Genomic DNA, 17,977 nt, shown 5'->3' with positions numbered 1-17,977 from the left:
CGACTCATACCTGCCCCTGTCATTGATAAATTGCGATGCCAAGATACTGGCTAAAGTGCTAGCCAATCGCCTGACTCTTTTGATGGACAAACTCATACTCTCTGACCAATCAGGTTTTGTTCCGGGTAGAGCAACTACCCATAATCTACGCACTCTATTCTCGTTAATTGAGATGGTGGCACCTGAGTTCCCACTAGCTGCGGTATTCCTGGACGCCACCAAGGCGTTCGATTCTGTGGAGTGGGACTCTCTTTTCGGAGTGCTGCAGTTTATGGGCTTCCCGCTCCTTTATATATCTTGGATCAGATTATTGTACCATCAACCCACTGCCAAGATATTGATACATTGCCATTCCTCTCCTCCGTTTTCCATCTCTAGGGGTACCCGGCAGGGATGCCCATGTCCCCACTCCTATTCGCCATAGCGATTGAGCCACTGGCCTCCAGGCTCCGTCAATGCCACCAAGATAAGGCTTTCCGCTGTTGTCTGCGTCAGCTCCTGATTTCGCTGTATGCGGATGACGTTACACTATACATTAGGGACCCCCAGCAGAACATGAATCCCCTATTACGGGAATTCATTGTGTTTAGCAGATTGTCTGGCATCACAATTAATTGGGGCAAATCTCAGGTCTTCCCTCTTACGCCGGTGGTCCCTCAGTTTCAGCTTGACTTTCCATTGGAGTGTTGTGACACGGATATCCGATACCTTGGTATGTAGGTGGCTAGAGACAGAGAGGATACGATACGGCTCAATTATGGCACGGCTATTATGCGTCTGTCTAGTAATGTCACACGTTGGATATCCCTACCTCTCTCATTTGCAGGTCAAGCATCCCTCATAAAAATTATCATACTGCCACAGTTCCTCTACCTATTTCTAAATATACCTTATCACCCTGGGTCTTATTTTTTTAAGACTCTACGTGCGGAATTACTCAGATTGCTCTGGGGAGGCAAACAGCCACGACTCAAATGGTCTACACTCACAAAGCCATACGATCAAGGTGGCTTTGACATACCAGATTTTGAGGTCTATTTACCTAAATACCAGTATGTAGGTATGACGACCCGTAAAGTCAAACTAAGGATGCAAGAACACAAGAGCACTTTTAGATGCAAAAAGACCAACACAAGGCTCACTCGACATTTTGTTGAAAAAAATCACCAGGCTGATGATTTTACATGGACGGTCTTAGAAAAGCCATTCATACCGTCCTATACCACTGACAAGACCAACTTTCTCTTCAACAAAGAACAACGATGGGTGTTCAAATTGCGGAGTGACCAGAATGGTCTTAATGATTCGATCCCTTGGACTGCTTTACATTAGTCTATGGTGGTCATACATTAGACACTGTTGCAGTTTCCTTTTCCTTCATACCCTAGATGAAAGTGTCTTTCTTACATAATGGACTAGGGATAGGTATATGAGTTATCTCCCCAACTAACTACTTATCGACAACTGTCTATCGCTAATTGCGATTATGAACCTATCTGATATTTACTGACACCGTTCTTTTTATCAACAACCATGTTTACCTGTTGAGTGTTGATCTCAATAAAGATTTCTCACCACACTGTAGTCATGCTTAAAGAAGTACCATTCCTGGTTGATAACAACGCTATGCGTATGCTGTAACCTTGCAATATGATGGGTCTTACAACTCATGTAGACAACGTCATGAGCCAGATACCCTAAAATGTTCCCATCAAAATATAGCGGATATATGTGAGGTATCTCGTTGCAGCCCCCTTTCCCTCCATCTCTTTGATTATGGGTGCTTTACTTATACTTGAGATAGGTATCTGAAGATTTTTGTCCAACTAAATAACGATTTATTGCTAAGTGCTAATATAAAATGAATTAGTGGCATCTTTTGCTTTATTGTCTTTATCTACTACCATGTTCACTTGTTGAATGTTGTTATCAACAAAGTTTTCCTCTACACTACAGTTAGGTTTTAAGGAACTACCATTCACGGCTATTAACATTGCTATGTGAATGTTGTAACTGTGTAACAAGATTGGCTACACAACCAACGTAGACAACGTCATAAGCTTGAGACCCCACCAAAAAAAACGTTTTCATCAAAATCTCGGTATACATCTGTGAGGTCTTTTGCTGTGTGAACACTATCGTTACAGGCATTTTGAAACGCATTGCTTTTAATGTCCTGGCGTATTCTTTTTCTCCACTGTTGGTACCGTACTTGTTCTGACTCACTCGAGATACACAACAAAAACTACTATTTCCTGGTATTAAGACGTCATTTTGTAGTTCCAATACAGCGATTAGATTGGTACCGCTATTCACGTAATGAGCGTGCTATAAAACATCACCTGATCGGAGCCTCGGCACCTCCCACAAACCCAGGAGAGTCCGAGGCACTGACAGAGAGGTGAGTGAGAAAATCATGCACAAGCGGTTACGTGTTTCGTACTTACTCGCTTCTATCTTGTGAGAGTTACCCTACCGAGAAAGTTACGCTGTACTCCATTTGAACTATACACTCACGTGTCACTGAGAGAATCATGTTCAAGCGGTTACTAGTTTCTCTTTACTTACTCGCTTTAAACTTGTGAGAGTTACTCCATCGAGAGAGTTACGCTGCACCCTATTTAAACTATACACCCACGTGTCACTGAGCTGTGGAATGTCCTAACAGAGAGAGTTTATCAACTCTTCTTTGTTTACCCATAATGCTTCCCGCTGTTGATCTCATTTATAGGCGAAACTAGAGTACAATAGCATGCATTATGCCAAAGCTGAGTCCCCTTTTTCCAAATAGGTGTTATCTTTTACCATAGTAGGTATTTACCGCCGATATAGAGGTTTGCAATTTGTCTTGTTCCCCGTCTTTGTCTCGTTTTTTTCTCCCCAAGAAGGGTATTCATAGTAGTTACCACATTCACTTGAGAAAGTGATTAAGTGTGAGGCAAGAAGATTTCAGTAACGTCTGGTTGACATAATTTAGCTAGGATAAGCAATAAAAATATTGTAAAGCACTCATGAAGAAATACATTGTACTCTTCAAGCCAGTATTGATCCACTTTTATATCTAAATTTCCTTTAGAGCGGGGTCTCCAATACCTGAGTTAGTGACCAGGTGAGGTGAGGTCCGTATCTCGAATGATGCAGGTGAGTGCACTGTTTTATTATTTAAATATCGGTGCGCTAAACCAAATTGTGATTAATATATAAAAATCGCCAAATTCTGCGATGTTCAGGTTTTTAAGGAACTTACTAGACCACATTCACAGCACAAAGAAAATTATATCTGTTCATGTATCTATTCATTACAGGAGTGAAGATTACCCTGGTCATTCAGAGATCTCATCACTCAAGGTTGTACTTTTTGACAATTTTTATTTACACGTTTTACGTTTTCCAAATTTCACTTTTTGCAGTAGCTAGTTTAGTTGTATAGGTCCTGAAGAAAGCCGGAAATAGTTCCATTTAGGCTGAAACTAGTCGACCCATTGTGAAGCAACCTATTTGTTTAAAGTTGCTTATACATACTTTTAATAGGATTGGCATTGAGATGGTGATTAAAGGCTGTTTCTCTCTCTCCCAACTCCTTTTTAAATCTCACTTTTTTGCACTGCACTAATATTTCCATCATACAAGAGATGATTTACTATTGCTGTATTACTCATGACCATATTGGTTAGTCTCTGTCTGCATGGTTTCCTTCTCTGACTTGACTTTGTTTTGTTCAGTTGCAATCTATTGCTACATGATTTCCCTCAAGGCTTTGAGGAGCAGTAGCTAAGATTGAAGGATTACCATATGATGACACTGGCCTCTCTTGGTAGTTGATGGAAATCCTATCAACATTATGTGAATTTATTTCCTTTCATTGTTAGTTCTCCTCCTTAGCGATTGTTACTGGTAGGATAGCTTATCTTGGTGCTACGTTTTTGGTTGGTTTGTCCCTTTTTGGCCTTCCTCTGCCAGACCACCAGTTCCCTTTGTATGCGTATTTTCTGAGTGCACAGGCGCATTATGCCTATTACTGGATATACCCCCCTAGATATATGCCGCAGGTGGCAGTAGAAGATTGGCTCGCAGACCCTATACCATTGAATGGCATGATACATGGCCCTACTCGTACCCGGGCGACACCACCCACCACGATTACTGGCACAGTTGATGCAAGGCAGCTGATAAACAAACTTGTCGCTTCGCCCTTCCTGTACTCCTCTAGGCTCCCACTATCTTATCATCCCAGTATATCGCTACTGCAAGAAAAAGGATTTCTTAATCTATATAAGCGCACTCATATTAGCACATGGGGAGATCTCTTTCATGAAGGATTATTCTGCTCCTTGGATCATGTCTTCCAGGGGGTACAGCGTACGCCTCTGGATGTGTTCTTATACGTTCGCCTGCGACAGGGGATGTGGTCGTTGATCCCGGACTTTCCAAAGGAACCTCCAAGTCTCACCCCATTACACCAATTGCTGGGATCCACGGACGGAAAACACCTGGTGTCGGGTTTATACCGTTGCATACGCACACAACAAGTGGAAGTCATTAGCTCGGCCCGTACACAGTGTGGGGAAGAATTGAGGCAAGAGATAACGGATGAACAATGGCGGTATTGTTGCATCCAAACCGGACAAATCTCTGCCAGTTGTAGGCTGCGGATTATCCATTATAAATTTCTGCAGCATCTCTATTACACGCCTGTCAAAAAATACAGGTTTAAACTAGCGGATAATGATAGGTGCGAGAGGTGCAGGAGGCCTGGGGCAGGTTTCTTGCGTCTGGTGTGGGAATGTCATGGGGTGCAGGAGTTTTGGGAGCGGGTCTTTGGAGCACTCGAGACAATGATAGACAGCATACTGGTGAGGGATCCCATGGTGGCGCTTTTGGGGTATGTAGCGCAGGTACCCAAATCATAACGGAAATTCCTTGCCATCCCATTACTATTGGCCAAACGTAGGGTAGCTTGCAGATGGGGAAGGGGTCGTGCCCCGAAATTTAAGGTTTGGCTAACGGACTTGATGTACTGTCCGGAGCAAACGACTACATATGCTGAGACACTCCCAATAACATCCAAACCAAAGGATATTTGGGGCCCATTGCAACGGTATCTTCTTTCACAAAACTCGGGTGAGACAGACTCCATTTCCCGTGATCCTGTGTGATTGCTTTGTGATAACTTATATTGGGTTTACTGTTGTCATCACGCATGTGCAAGGTTAATATTAGTTGTGCCTGGAAGGGGATGGACTGTGCCCATTGGGGGGTTTGCCTGCGATAATACTGCATAACGATAGTCATCTGCCTCTGGAACTCCAAATCTGTTATGGTAGCACCATCTATATTTCTCTATTACGGAATGAATGTATGCTGTACAAAATGCAACTATTCGATGTATTGCCTTTACGACGATGTATACGAGAGACCACTATGTAACAATTGATGCTTACTACATGTTTGATACGTTGTACTGTTATTATGTATGACAAAATCATAAATCATTTTTTTAAGTTTTTATGATGATGATGATGATGATAAAGCTTAATGCATATAGGTTTATTAAAAAAAAGTTGACGCTTCTTTGTGCCTTAACATGCGCTGTTACATTTTAATAATCATTTGCCATGTCGACCACTAAAACATTACTATTATTGCACATGTTAGAAGTACTGTGGTCACATAACTCCATATTGTACAAACGCACATTTACTAAACTGTGTTAGTAAAGAGTAGCCTCATTCTGAAGTTGGCCCAAGAAAGCGAGGATTGCAGAAGGTAGAAGAATCTGCTTTTTAGTGTTGTTTGTACCTCTTTGTCAAGGACTTCCCACATTCCTCCCCTTGAGAAGATCCTGGCACCTGCTCATTAGCATTTATCTTTCAGTTTCTACTTTATCACATGGACTCATACCTTTTCAATTGCATTGAAAGAAAATGTATACAAATGTCTGAAAAGCATATAGATTTTGGCATTACATGCTACAACTGATCAAGGGCAAAGTTCTGGTTTGCTGAAATGGCAATTGCCATGCACTATTTGGATTCCTTGCTGTATTTACGCATATGTGACTTTATAGCCTATCCTGCATGTTGTGTTTTCCTTTACACTTCTATACATAGGGGCCGATTATGAACTTGCTAGGAAAGCCCTCTGTATGACTCGGATCCGGAGGGCTTTCCTAGCGAATCGAGCTCCGGGATTCCGAGCGGACAATTCTGATGCATTCATACAGAGACGGACTTGTTTCGCTCAGACTCCCATTGAAGTCTATGGGAGCCTGTATACTGTACGCGTACATAGGCTCCCATAGCAAATAGGGGTGGGTGGGGAAAAGCCTGCACCCTGTGGTGGGCACCCCATGGTGCCCGCTACACTGTGCATGCATCATTTTGTATGATTGTATGATTAGCTCAGACTGTATATACATACAAATACCTAGACGCACTCTGAGGACTCAGAGTGCTTGCTGTTGAAAAAAGATATGATACTTGGTGAGGAAAATAAGCAACTACAGAGCTAACCATATCAATACTAATGAGAGATTTTTAATCTGCAGGGTATTCCCTGAGATGGGAACACCTTATTACAATATGTTGTTATGGTAGGAGATATTAAGATCTCCCAGAAACCATAACTATATCAATAAACTTTGAAGATAGGAACAAGTTAGACATTGCATTCGGCTGGATGCTACTTATGGGAACAAAGAGGCAACATCTAGGAACACATGTATTTTTTTTCTTGATGTTAGATTTGCAGATACCAACAACTCTCTGCACAAATACTTGTGAAAATGTTCTTTTTTATGTAGAACAGAATAGCAGTAATAGCAAGGGAGCTTGCGTAACTGTAAATATAGACAACACACTTTCCTAAATACTCAGCTATGAGATATGAGTATTTTTAGAAATAGGCATGCATATATTATTAAAAAGGTCAGATGTCATTCACTGTCTTTTATATTGCCAGACTGACATGTCGGCACATACCACGCAGACGGGGATTATACCAAATATAGTGTTGCAATCCAGTCTTGTTTGGAGTCGCTATACTGAGCACTTGCCCATAAATGAATAAGTTTGAGTATTACATCTATGTAGACTTAAGTTTTATGGCAAGTCCCTGAGGCCAATATTATGCATCACACCTTTATTGCTCCTCAAACACAGCAGCAACATCACTTAGAATTAGAATACAATAACACTCTAGAACGCAGAACAGGCAGCCATCTTCCTCTTTTGTTGCTGCTCAAGCACAAGATAAGTACAATCATATGTATTGTCTTAATATAATTTAATAGAATATTTAGTATAATTTGATGGTATGGGATAATTTATTTATAAAGGAATTTTAACTATTTATTGAATGTGTTTAAGGATTTACCTTTAATTTTTAATTAAAAAAAAAAAGGGGAAAAGGTGTTTATATGTATAAATTGGTCGTAAGAGAAAGATATTTTTAATGTGGGATAAAGATTAATTTGGAGCAGCTGTAATTCATTGTAGGGGCTGATAATGACGAATTTAGGGAAGATGTTTTGCCGTTTGAATGCGCACATTTTAAGAGTAGCGCGTGAGGTTTTACTTACTGGCCGGGAGACTGTGACCGGTATTTCAGTCTTGAGGAATAGAGCGCGAGTGCTTGCTTGCATCGATCGTGTGCATCTTTGAAGATGTATGGAGATAGAGCGCGTGGCAGTCGGCGCTCGAGCAGGTTGCATTTCACGCTCGGGCGCTTCGTGTTCTAGGCTGAAAGTGTTTGTTTGTGTCACGAGCGAACTAATGAAATGAATTGGAATTAATGAGCCGCCGTACTCATCCAACGTACGGTGGCCATTTTAGAAGATTGGGAAGAGTATAATTTAGTAGAGAAGGGTTCCTGGCGGCCATGTTTTGGGAAAAAGGAAATATATGAAAGGACTTGTCAGTTTCTGTCAGGATTTGATCGTCTTGATTTTGGTCAGGGTGTACGGTATTGAGTTGTAGTTTGCATTTAGAAAGGTATTATTTTTAGTAAGGTAAGATTTTGGTGAAATTGAAAGGAAAGAATTATAATATATTTTAAAAAGTGTTTGTTTGAAAGAATATATTTAATTAAAATGAAAAACATTGAGGCAAGTTTGGAGGAAAAGATGAAATCATATATGGAAATAATGTTTGGGTATTTGTCTGCATCAATTGATAAAAAAATTGAAAATACTTTTGAAAAAAGTATAAGCAAAGAAGAGAGTAGACAAAAGTCTTGTGAGGAGGAAAGTTTCTGGACTACCGAGGAGGTTGAGGTAGTGGCAGGAGTGTCTGGAGAAGGAATAAAAAAGAAAGAGAAAAGGAGGAATGTTTTGAAAGGAAAACACATGAAGGACAATGAACGTAAGGTTCAGAAAGGGATGGCTATAAAGGCCAAGGACAGCGCTATGAAGGCGCAAAAAAAAAACTTAGTGCGGTGGCATGTGACTCTAGTTCATCCTCTGGAGATGTAGAGTTGACATGTAGCTCAAGTCTGGAGGACTCAGATGTTGAGGAGGTCTCTATTAAGAAGAGGAAAATAGATGAGAAAGAAATTAAGTTGGAAGTTGGTGACTTTGTAGATCCTCAAGGAGAGGATATGTTTGACTCATTATTGAATCAACATCCATTGTCACCGCAATGGACTCCGGCTGAACATGTAGCCAGATATCTAAGATATTGGATAAGAAGGGATATCCCTAAAGATGTGAGAACAAGACTAAGGTCGGAGTGTCCAAGACCTTGTCTAAACAGTAAGGTGGCGTACACACCAGAATTAGATCAAAAAATGTTGGCATTCCTTAATAAAAGCGGTAAAGACCCAAGAAGAGGTCTAGACAAAGGATTGAAGGGTTGCCAAGACAGCTTATTGGACTTCTTGGGACCTCTAACAAAAAATGTTGATATGTGTGAAGAAGCACACAGTAACAATACTGGTGTGGATGTCGTAGAGATGCGCCAGTGGGTGCAAAGAGCTATATGTCTCCTTGGAAACTCCAATGCGGCATTGTGCATGGAGAGAAGGATGAGTATTCTTTTCAAAATCGATCCAAAACTTGCCGAACTGGCTAGTAAGGAATTAGGAGAACAGAGCGAAGGCCTTCTCTTTGGGGATGACTTCGTAAAGGATATGGCCAGATATGTTCGAACCTTTAACAGTTTGCAAAAAGTACAAAAAGATATAAGAAAGGTTTTTGGCACTACCGGGCGAACACTGGGTCGGTTCCCCGGCCGAGGTCAAGGATTTACCAGAAGCAATTTTGGGAGAGGAACTAGACCCTATGGCGAGAGATATGGAGGAGGATATGTTTTCACAAGATCTGATCAGGGAAGTTTCTTCCCGCAAAGGCAAAGAGGAAGAGCAAGGGGCTCGCGTGCGGAAAGGAGGCCTAGAGGAATTGCAGGTAAGAACGTTAACAGACCCTTCATTTATTCAAATAAAATTGGGCGGCAGACTAGCCCAGTTTGTTTCGAGATGGGAGGAAATTACTCAAGACCCGTGAGTGTTGGAAACAGTAACTGGTTACAGGATAGATTTTATCAGTATTCCAGTTCAGGAGAGAGTTTCAATGATTTTAAGGTTCACAAGAGAGATGGAATTATTAGTGACGAAAGAGGTGGAGGAGAAAGGTGCAATAGAGGCTGCAAGGGAGGTTCCCGGTTGTTTCATAAGCAATCTGTTCTTAGTGGAGAAGAAAGAAAAAGGAATGAGACCAGTAATAAATCTAAGGGAATTAAACGAATGGGTTGTTTACAATCACTTCAAGATGGAAGCGATACATATGCTGAGAGATCTATTGAGGAAAGGAGATTGGATGACGAGGTTAGATTTGAAGGATGCATATCTGACGATTCCTATGTGTCAGGAACAAAGGGACTATCAGCAATTCAGATGGAAGGGAAACAGATGGAGGTTCAAGAGTCTTCCATTCGGACTAACATCGCATCATTGGTGCTTTACAAAAGTGATGAGACCTGTGGTAGCTTGGTTGAGATCCAGGGGAATTCGTCTGATTGTTTATCTGGACGATATCCTGATTATGGCAGAGGAGGAAATTTTAGCAAAGGAACAGACAGATTTTGCGGTGAAAGTTATAGAGGATCTAGGATTTGTGGTGAGCAAGGAGAAGTCTTGTGTAGAACCAAAGCAGGAAATGAAATGTTTAGGTTTTCAGATATTGACATTGGAATGTGTATTGAAATTGCCAATGGAGAAAGTCAAGAAGATCAGGAAGGAGGTGAAAAGAGTCAGGAGTGCAGAGTGGATCACGCTGAGGCAATTGGCTCATTTGCTGGGTCTTCTTTCATCATCGATTCAGGTGATTTTCCCGGCACCTCTTCATTATCAAGCTTTACAGAGACTGAGGCTTTTCATTTAAGGAAGGACACAAGATATTCACAGAAAGTGAGAATGAATCAGGAAACTCTGGAGGAGTTAGATTGGTGGATGATGAGTTTAGAGGCATGGAATGGAAGGGCGATTTTGGGGGAAATGCCAGAGATGGAGATAGAGTCGGATGCGAGTATGCACGGATGGGGTGCAAGGTGTTGAACGGTTGCAACAGGGGGGCAATGGTCGAAAGAAGAGGGACAGATGCACATAAATTGTTTGGAGCTCCTGGCAGGGTTGTTTGCGATAAAGAGTTTTGTGAGGGATCAAGTGAAGTGTTGTGTAGTTTTGAAAATGGACAATTTATCAGCAGTTTGATTTGTGAACAAGATGGGAGGTGCTCGGTCAAGGGGATTGGCGGAGCTGGCCAAGGAATTTTGGAAGTTTTGCTTGGAAAGGGAGATAAGGGTTCAAGCTCAGTATATACCGGGGTTGAGCAATGTAGAAGCGGATTGGTATTCAAGATACCTCAGGGATGAGAGCAATTGGAGATTGAACAGAGAAGTTTTTCTGAGTCTGGAGAGGATGTGGGGACCATTGAAGGTGGATCTTTTTGCAGAGAGACTGAACACTCAGTTGAAGGATTTTTACAGTTGGAGACCGGACCCAGAGGCGATGGGAATAGACGCATTCCTACAGATGTGGAAGGAGGGGAGGAATTATGCTTTCCTTCCGTTCTCAATGATCCAAAGAGTCTTGAACAAGGTCAGAAGGGAGCAAGCGGAGTTAGTTCTGATAACCCCATTTTGGAAAGCTCAGGTGTGGTTTCCAGATGTAATGAATCTTCTAGTGGAGGATCCAGTCATTTTGCCGAATTTCAGGGAAATTCTGCTGGATGTTCAAGGGAACGTTCACGATCTAGTGGTGTCAGGTCAGTTAAGGCTAATAGCTTGGTTGATTTCATGAGAGTATGGCAAATGCATGGATTATCAAAGAAAGCTGAGGAACTCGTGTCTAAATCTTGGTCAAGAGGAACATTTTGGATCAGCATGGAGAAAATGGAATGATTGGTGTTTTGAGAGGGGTTTGGATCCCATATCAGCACCTGTGGTAGAAGTCGCAAATTATTTGTCAGAACAATTTGATGGGGGTTTGGCGTATAGTACTGTTAATTCTTGTAGGTCAGCGATTTCTGGGGGACATGCCTTAGTTGATGGGATTCCAGTTGGTCAACATGCTTTGATTAAAAGATTAGTGAAAAGTGTACGTGTCGTGCTTCCTCCAAGAGCGAAATATAGTTCGCTCTGGGATGTTTCTATGGTCTTGAGAGAATTGGAAAGTTGGGGAGCGAATTCAAATTTAGATCTAAAACTGTTATCTTGGAAATTAGCTATGCTTTTGTGTCTAGTTTCTTTTAGGAGGGTTTCAGATATAAGAGCTATAGAGGTTAATTCAAGGTTTTTTCAGCCAGAAGGGGTATGTTTTGAAATAAGGAGAAGGACAAAGACTATGTCTAGGACAATTTTTTACCCAATTTTTGAGGGTAATAATGTTTTATGTGTGGTTTGTTGCCTGAAAGAGTATGAGAAAAGGACTTTAGGTTTGAGAATGGACAATTGCACACAGTTGTTCATTTCTTATGTGAAACCATATAAAGCTGCTTCAGCACCCACCTTAGCGAGATGGATAAAGGGTGTAATGATTAAGGCAGGTGTTGATGTTAGTGTCTTTGAGGAACATTCAGTAAGAGGAGCAATGGCTAGTAAAGCTTTCATGAAAGGTTTTAGTTTGAATGGGATTATGAAAGCTGTAGATTGGTCTAATGATAATACTTTTAAAAGGTTTTACTTTAAACCTGTGGAAAATGTGTTGGAAAGAGTTTTGGGTGAACTTTGAACATGCATAATATTGGCCTCCGGGCCTTGCCATAAAATGCAGATTTTCCACAGTTTTAATGTATAGAAAATCATGATTTTATTAAAGGCACGGAGGCTTATATTATCCCTCCGCTGTACCCGCCCATTTATTATTTATTTATTTGTTTTGTTTTATAGGTTAAAAGGAAGAAGAGAATTGGAGATATATGAAGAAGGAAGCATTTTGAAGACGTTCTAGAGTGTTATTGTATTCTAATTCTAAGTGATGTTGCTGCTGTGTTTGAGGAGCAATAAAGGTGTGATGCATAATATTAGCCTCCGTGCCTTTAATAAAATCATGATTTTCTATACATTAAAACTGTGGAAAATCTGCATTAAACCAAATAGTCTGGATACTAGGCAGAATCTTTTTATACAAGAACTCCGTTCCAAGATGGCGCCTGCAAAAGCACCTTATTGTTTGTTTGTTTATGAGCCCATATGATGATAGCACACTACAACATAGAATCAATAGCGGGTGTTTTAAAAAAAAATTAATTTGAAGAAATTTACTTGCACACACCCGCGTTCTTTAGATACAATATATGGGTTTAATTATATCCCGGTTCTGTATGGGTTGGCGTATAAAGAGCATAGAACTACAATATGACGCAAGTAGACGGAACGGATTCACGCTAGTCACGGACACATAGCCACGTGATGTAGCGCAGCGGCTAATGGCGCCCCGAACCATGATATAAGGTGGCAGCCTACTAGGACGGATTATCCCTATTCAAAGGAATATCGGAAGTGAAGGCGATAAGACGTCCGTTAGAGAGGTGAGTACGACGCAGATTGAGGCGCGATGTTAGCAGAGCTTGTGTGACAACCTGACAGGCTAGATTTGTCCGAGGCGAGTGCAAAATTATTTTTTTCCCCCAGATAGCGTAGCCTGACGATTAGATGACAGCCAAGATAATAGTTCATTTTGAACTTACTAAATCATCACTCAATTACCGTTTTGGATCCCCGTAAGTTCAAGCCCCAATAAGCGTAAGCACTGTTATCTTGCTTGGTGGCCCATAGAACAAAGGCGTATTGAGGGATGACCGAACATATGAAAAATTCGCTCTGAATAGGGCTAACTAGAAATGTGCATGTACGTAATGACTACACGCACAGAACAAGCGGGGTGACTTAGTGCAATAGACCTGATAACAAACACTGTATGTGACTGCTGGGTTTTTTAAACAGGCAAAGAAAGATAATCCTCTCCGTAATTGCAAACTTCTGTGACAGAAAAGATTCACAAAGAAGTCTCTGCAATTGAAATACTAAACCAGCACAAGGCCACACAGAAAGAAAGAGCTGGTAAGTATAATTGGTCCGTGTTGTCTTAAAGTCCCCATATCCCAAAAAGAACTCTCCAGTGTTAAAGTAACATCGTTTTTGGTTTAGTGGGCTCATGAGACATTTTTGTTTTTAGGAACCTTTGGGAGCAAACATATGGGATAACAGGTATAATGTCTTGTAGCTTCTTTTATGTGGATTGTGATTCAAAATTACAAGCTAATAAAGTTGGCTTCTCTCGATAATATTTACAGAGAAGCAAAGGCTTTCAGCATACAGCGACAGTGGCCACATAGAAGATACATATACCCTGCCTGTACAGACCTGGTTGAAGTGTTTTTCTAAGTTCCTTACCAGGTATGAGAGTTTAATACATTTGGTTACAAGTATTAGAGGTGAAACACGCAGAGCTACAGATCTAGAGCCCGTATATCGCTCTCTATGAGAATTGACTGGGAGACTATTTTGTAGCAAAGTAAGCCACAATACCACTAGAATAGAGGAATTGTTGGCAAACAACGTTTTGATTCCAAATGTCAAGTCCAACGCATTGAGCTCCTAACTTCAAAAAATATACCATAGCTCAGGCCTAGGTGCAGGATGATAGAAGAAATACCTGCAGGCAGTGCATACACTGAAGTAAATGTTGCATTGTGTAGTAGCAGCAGCACAGTATCTATTAATTCCTTTTCACACCCTTTTTACAAAGTCACTTCGCTGTTTCTCGCTGTCTCTTACTAAGGTGGTGTTTTTTTATGACACACAACAAACGAGCATTTATCTGTTTCCTAAGATATTGTAAGAGGAGTAATGTAGTCAAAAACTCCTTGGGGCTAATATAGCAATATGAGTAAAAGTAATGTGGAACTTGGAATAAAGAAATAAGAATAACAAAATGGACAAGTTAGTTAATATCTGTTTTGTTTGTTTTTTGTCTCTTCACTATCTGTTGTAATCCACCATGGTACGCCTACCCCCTGCCCTCTTTACCCTTGGTACGTGCCAGGCAAGAATGCATGAACATTCCACAGCTGACTCCAGCTGACTGGAACCTGTGATGGTGGTAAGATGAAATAAAGAACACTCTGGTCTAGGTGTACGTCTTCTTCGCAACACTGGCGATGAGCAACAGTGTGGGGACGGTTCACCATCACCCCCAATACGTACTCCAGTTACAGCCTGTACTTCATTAATTTTACTGAATGAAGTAGTAAGTCATCCTACCTGACGGCGTTTGTTGGTTGTGATCCTGCTTCTCGCTGCTTTATCTTCGCTGGGAAGGCTTTTGATGGAGGTTTCCAGCCCACACGTGACCCTCCGGTGAGGAACTGAGGCACTCGAGGTGAGATTTTCGTGGGACTCCCCCCTAAAACAGGCGAAGCTAGCGCTATCGTAGAGCTGTTAAGGTCTTTAAGTAGAGGCAGGTAGTCCATGGGGAGTTATTGATGATCCTGTCGCAAGTGCTGAGTGCCGTCAGTGTGGCGTTATTGACAAGCCTCTCACGAGTGCTGAGGCCGGAGTTAGAAGGAGGGGACCCGGACCCACAGCTGACGGAGTGTCTGGACATCGTGATATCCTTGGCGATTTTCTGCTGTGGGAAATAGGCGCTTGCAGCAAGGAAGCATTGCAGCGCGAGGAGGCACTTCGCCTGGAGGGTATTGCCAAGCCCTGTTTCAAAAGGCAGCACCGCAAGCTTTCCCAACCGGTCTCCTGTGGGGAAGTTCGCCTTTTGAGGAGGCGCATGCAAAAGCGGAAGCCGGTTCTTGCCCTCCTCCTGTAGAAGTTTCTAGACGAGGTGGAGGCGCAGCATTTTCATCGCTGTGGGAGGGAATTCAAGAGGTCGGTTCAACACGGGTCCTGCCGCTGAAGCCAGGTCCCTCACAGAGCGAGCCCCGGCGCTTCATTTTCCCTCAGATAAGCAGCCTTCCGCATTAGGGTGTCATCGTCAACCGCGGTGAGACGCATTAAGGGGCGGTCTCTAGGGAAGAGATCAGGCGGGTTAACCCTTTCCTCACCGCCAATCCTACAAGCCTGTTCCAATTCTTTGGCTGACAGGCACAGCATAAACATTATTGGTGGATTTTTCTTCGTGTGAGCATATGCTCAGAATGTGAAGGCGGGTTTAGCCGTATCCACAGTTGGTGCCCTCACGCTTGTTACTTCAGTACACGCTGACAAGCACAGCTGACACGATTCCATAAGCTACCCTCACGCTTGTCACCTCTACACGCTGACAAGCACAGCTGACACGATTCCATAAACTATTGGGAACCTATTTACGTGTTCCATCTTTACCTTATCCCCTCCCACCCTGCATCAATATCGGGTGGTCTAGCTCCCACACGCGGATAGGCACTGCAGGACTTTCAGGCTTATCGACTTAGACCTATCATTTTAAACCTACTTACAGCTGTTATCTTCTACAAGCCTTACATCCTGCAAGCCCACCCTGATCATAATGGCCAGTACAAACATGTCACAACCACTCCCATTCCTCAATGAAGTTGGAGAGCCACAGTTACCATGGAAGCAATGGTTTGGGCTGCTGGAGTCCTATCTTATAGCTATTGGAGGGAAAAAATTCTCTGCCCTCAGGAAATTACTTACCCTGCTCCACAACCTAGGGATTGAAGGGCGGAAGACATATGGCAATATTTCAGCAGAAGAAGGTGAGGAAAGCGATGACTATGAGAATGTGTACCTAGCGGCAGTCAATAGACTTGAAAAACATTTTGGTAAAACGATTAACGTGGTGTTGGAAAGGCATAGGTTCTTTTCAAGGGTACAGGGGAAGAATGAGAAGGTCAAAACGTACATTGCGGCCCTTAAAGGCCTGGTTTACACGTGTGAATTTGATGCATTGCAAGATTCCATCATCAAAGATCAGTTGGTAAGGTGCACCAACAACACTAAGATACAAGAAAGGTTATTAGTTGCTAACCCTGACCTGAGACAAGCTATAGACATAGCGGCTGGGACTGAGCACACAGCGGATTGTATGGTTGCAATGAAAGGGGAAGGAGACAAAAATGCAGAAGTAAATGCTATAAGCAAACAAGAGGTCACTAAGGAGAGCAGGAACAAAGGTCCCAGTGGTCTTCCTACAGGCAACAAACTCAAATGTTATAGATGTGGTAACCCTACACATTTAGCAAATTTTACAGGGTGTCAAGCCAGATTGGTTACCTGTCATAAGTGCGGAAGGAGGGGTCATTTGGCCAGGATGTGTAAGAATCACCAAACCATATCTGTTTTGGCCATAGAACAAGATCCTCCCCAAGAAAATAAACTAGTGTTCCAACAAAAAAATGGCGAGAAGACGAATGACTTTCCATCTTGCACCTTGGATAAAAGAGAGGTGACGGTCTTCGACGATTCTTGTTCACCCTAAACATTAGTGGAAGCGGAGGCATTCACTAAGTTGTTTCCCTCATGGCAACAGGGCGCACAGCCCCCTGACATACATCCAGGGGGTTACAATGGGGCCCCATACCCTTGATAGGCATGAAAACCATGAACATAGGGTTCAAATGGAGGAGTACGGTGGGCAAAATTTACATCACACAGAAGGAATCCAACTTGTTGGGTTGGAAACACCAGAAGGAACTGGGCATCAAATTAGACCCCAATAGCCCTGACCAAGTCCTTCTAGTTGACCCGTCTCTGGGGGGGGACAGAGGTCTGCAACGACTTTCCTGAGGTCTTTACGGACAAACTAGGCCTACTAAGAAACTATCAGCATTCTATTAAGCTCAAAGTAAATGCTAGACCAGTGGCCCACAAGGTTAGGCCCGTACCTCAGATGATGCAAACACCCCTCAGAGTAGAACTAGATAAACTCCTGTCACAAAAGGTCATTGAGCCCATAGAAAGCTCGCAGTGATTGGCCCCCATTGTCCTTACGACTAAGGTGTCCAGCAAAGAGATCAGGTTATGTGTGGACCTGAGGGATCTTAACAGTAACATATGGGTGGATAGGCATCCCTTGCCACGCATTCACGAAGTCCTCACCTTAATCAAAGACGCGAGCTGTTTCAGCGTGTTAGACCTCTCATCCGCCTACCACCAAGTGGAACTACACCCAGACTCCCGCCACTTAACCTCCTTCATAACCCCGCTGGGAGCATTCCAGTACAAGCGCATGCCCTTTGGGTTGGCCTCAGCAGCCGCTGCCTTCCAAAGGATCATGCAACACGTACTAAAGGACATTCAGTGTACCATGTGCTTCCAGGACGACATCCTCATTTATGGAAAAAACCTGGAAGAACATAATACCATTTTGAGAGAGGTACTTGCCAAACTGGAGGCGGCGGGCTTGACCTTAAAGAGGGACAAGTGTCGCATTGGGGTAGGTTCTGTCGAGTACCTAGGCCATACCATTTCCCAAGATGGAATCAAACCTAAGGTTGACCTAGTAGAAGCTGCTCCGGGTTGTGTTGAAGACT

The 17,977-nt window shown here is 42.5% G+C and overlaps 1 protein-coding gene and 1 long non-coding RNA gene across 3 annotated transcripts in view; one reads left to right on the top strand and one right to left on the bottom strand.

The window, feature by feature from the left end:
• Window positions 1-12,512, top strand: part of LOC146811639 (uncharacterized) — a 41,953-nt gene extending 29,441 nt beyond the window's left edge. For both annotated transcript variants that reach the window (XR_014965830.1, XR_014965829.1), the window contains 3 exons: window positions 3,077-3,141; window positions 3,306-3,348; window positions 12,381-12,512. This is a non-coding gene — a long non-coding RNA (uncharacterized LOC146811639). The remainder of the gene's footprint in view (window positions 1-3,076; window positions 3,142-3,305; window positions 3,349-12,380) is intronic.
• The window catches only part of LOC146811634 (transmembrane protease serine 9-like), a 1,785,969-nt gene that overhangs the window by 539,834 nt on the left and 1,228,158 nt on the right, over window positions 1-17,977 (bottom strand). The gene's annotated exons all lie outside the window — the stretch shown is intronic.

The sequence above is a fragment of the Triturus cristatus genome, chromosome 7 (assembly GCF_964204655.1).
Source record: "Triturus cristatus chromosome 7, aTriCri1.1, whole genome shotgun sequence".
Lineage (NCBI taxonomy): Eukaryota > Metazoa > Chordata > Amphibia > Caudata > Salamandridae > Triturus > Triturus cristatus.
This window is presented reverse-complemented; position numbering and strand designations above follow the sequence as displayed.